Source organism: Macaca nemestrina, chromosome 4, assembly GCF_043159975.1.
Source record: "Macaca nemestrina isolate mMacNem1 chromosome 4, mMacNem.hap1, whole genome shotgun sequence".
In the NCBI taxonomy this organism is placed as follows: domain Eukaryota; kingdom Metazoa; phylum Chordata; class Mammalia; order Primates; family Cercopithecidae; genus Macaca; species Macaca nemestrina.
Window position 1 is genome coordinate 50266220 of NC_092128.1, and position 3236 is coordinate 50269455.

Consider the following 3236-nt stretch of genomic DNA (forward strand, 5'->3'; position numbering starts at 1 on the left):
AAGCATAGCACCCTGGCATGCTAAGTACTTTGAATTAAGACTAGAAGACCTCAGAAGCAAGATCTATGACGTTCTCCTGCCCTCTTGTCTCCTGCCTCATTCGCCCCTGAGCTGAGCCTCGGAAACCAGAATTCTTCTTCCCCATAGCAGATCATAGAAACTAGAACCCTTCTTCCCCAAAGAAAGTCATAAAACCTAAAACGGTCACTCTCTTCCTTCTCCCATATTTCTCTCTTGAAGACCTTCATAGACTCACAGCCAGGAGGAAGAAATGCCACACACACAGACCAAAAAGAATCTGGACAGGCCTTGCTGGGTCTCCCCACTCAGTCTACTACTATTAGATCCTACTCCTTCTGTCCAATCCCATTTCTACATGGCTGTAGAACCCAAGTATAAAAATAGTGTTCCCTGGGGCTTTGGGTCTTCATTTCTGGAGACTCCTCTGTCATGTAAAACTTTGAATAAACAAATTTGTTATGCTTTACTCTTGTTAATCTATCTTTTGAGGGCGGAACGGGGAGGCGGAGCAGGGAGGCGGAATTGGGGAGGCGACAACGACGATGAAGACAACACGAGTGAGGTGAGGGAACTGCTTTCGGGAGCAGACTCTCCAGGGACTTCCCAGGCCATCAGCTGGCAGGGCAGATCACAGGGGATGACCCGTTCTAATGAGCTCAAGCTGACCTAGCCACCAGAGGATGTCATCTCCTCGGAGAAGTTCAGCCCCAACACCTCCCAGTTCCTGCTTGTCTTCTCCTGGGACACGTCAGTACTCCCCTACAATGTGCGGGACACGTGCTCAGGTAATGGCTCCCGCTCTCAGGTCCATGTGCTCAGATACCAACACACTGGTGCCGTCCTGGACTGAGCCTTCTACAATCCAGCGCAGGCCTGGATAGGAGGACTAGATCATCAATTGAAAATGCATTATTTGAACACTGATCAAGAAAATCTTGTTGGGACCCATGATGTCCCCATCAGATGTGTCGAATACTGTCCAGAAGTGAATGTGGTGGTTACTGGAAGTTGGGATCAGACAGTTAAATTGTGGGATCCCAGAAATCGTGGTAACGCCAGGACCTTCTCTCAGCCTAAAAAGGCATATACCTTCTCAGTGTCTGGAGACCGGCTGACTGTGAGAACACTGGGCCTCAGAGTGTTGGTGTGGGGCTTATGGAACATGGGTTATGTGCAGCAGAGCAGGGAGTCCAGCCTGAAATACCAGACTTGCTGCATACAAGCATCTCCAAACAAGCAGGGTTATGTATTAAGCTCTATTGAAGGCAGAGTGGCAGTTGAATACTTAGCCCAAGCCCTGAGGTACAGAGGAAATATGCCTTCAAATGTCACAGACTAAAAGAAAATAATATTGAGCAGGTTTACCCAGTTAATGCCATTTCTTTCCAGAATATCCGTAATACATTTGCCATAGGTGGTTCTGATGGCTTTGTAAATACTTGGAATCCATTTAACAAAAAGCAACTGTGCCAGTTGCATCGGTACGCCATGAGCATCACATCACTTGCCTTCAGTAATGATAGGACTATGCTTGCAATAGCATCATCATATATTATAAAATGGATGACACTGAACATCCTGAAGATGGTATCTTCATTCACCCAGTGACAGATGCAGAAATGAAACCCAAGTGCACTTAATCATCACCTGAAGGTGGTTTCTCTATGGAAAGCTTTGTTTGCTTCCTACAAATACATGTCTATTCCTTAAGGGATGTGTTATAGTGACTGCGGAGTTCTCTGTTTTCTGTCTCGCAAGAAACTTGTCTACGTACCTTAATACTTTGTTTAGGATGAGGAGTCTTTGTGTCCTTGTACAGTACTCTGAAGAATTCCCTCTTCTATTCCCTAGCAAGCCCAGTTGCTGTATATGAACAGTTTGAGCTCTTTTTGTAATATAATCTAAACCTTATTTCTGTGCTAATAAATCAGATTCAGAACCCTTAGGAAAAAAAAAAAGTAAATTTGAGACAGAAAGTGAGAAAACCAGGAGGAGGGAGGCCACCCAGTTTACACTAGGAAGTTCTGGGCACTGGAGGACGGCAGGATAAAGACGTTGTGATGGAAAAGGTACACAAATAATAGTTGTGGTCATTAGATAACTATATGCCATAAATTGCATTATATGCAACCTAATCCTTACTGGTTTTAGTGGCATTGCTAAAACATTTGTTCTTTAAAAATACTTACAAAAGTAGCCCTTAAATAATCAATGACCTGTGACTGTGCAGGAACACTGTTCACTTATTAATATTCTCTAAATGCATTATTCTCCTTAAATACAGAAAGCAGAAGATAGAATTATTGTCACTTTGATAATAGGTTCTGTTAAATTTCATATGCACATAGTCAAGCCGGGAAATACCAAGATACATAGGCTTAAAATTCCTACATAAATATTAGAGTAAGAAAACCCCACATAATAAAGAATTTCTAAGTGAGTCAATCCCCACTGAATCTATGTTAAAAACAGTATGAACAGAACATGTTTAAAATGAAAAAAAAAATCATATAACTGGTAGTTTTCAATTAATACTCTAAAACACTGAGTTTCTGTTACCATTGCCCTCTAATTTTTTTTTTAAGATCCACAAATTTGTTAAAAATATATTTCAAGGTCACATTTCAGACCATATTGAAATATTAAAGCATTACTATTGTAAAAATAGTAACATTTTATTAGAAGTGCCAGGAAGCTGAATTTGTTTCATTTTTTCATTAGTAGTCAAAAACACCTTCTATGTTAAACTAGAGGATCATCTATCATTACAGGGTATCTTATGGTTCACCCTGGAAATGTCCACTAGGACTACCTGGTATAAAAGAATATTCATTAATAATCATTGAACTTGAGTAAAAGGAAGCACTTCAACTTGGAAGAAAACCTGCTGTCACTCTAGTAGCATCCTAATGGCTTTCCCAGAGTAAAGGCTTTAATGGAGATTTTTTTTTTTTTTACTATTAGCGTTCTTAATTAGACAAAGCACCTCTGGGAAGCTGATCTCTTGTGATTCAAATTCATTTACTGAGAACTGTGAGAGTATACAGGAAAAAAAAAAAATGAAACTGTGGCAGGAATATACACTCTGCAAAGAACTCTTGTTTTCAAAATTCTGAGCTTATTTAGTCATGGGAATTTTCTTATAATTTTATTTTCTGGTTTTCTAATTTACACATTTCCACAGTCAGCCCTTGGAAATTTTGCGTATAAAACCC

General features: G+C 40.4%; 1 pseudogene; it reads left to right on the forward strand.

Moving 5' to 3' along the window:
• The first annotated feature begins 658 nt into the window (after window positions 1-658).
• On the forward strand, window positions 659-1661 carry LOC105475881 (mitotic checkpoint protein BUB3 pseudogene; annotated as a pseudogene).
• Window positions 1662-3236: the final 1575 nt, after the last annotated feature.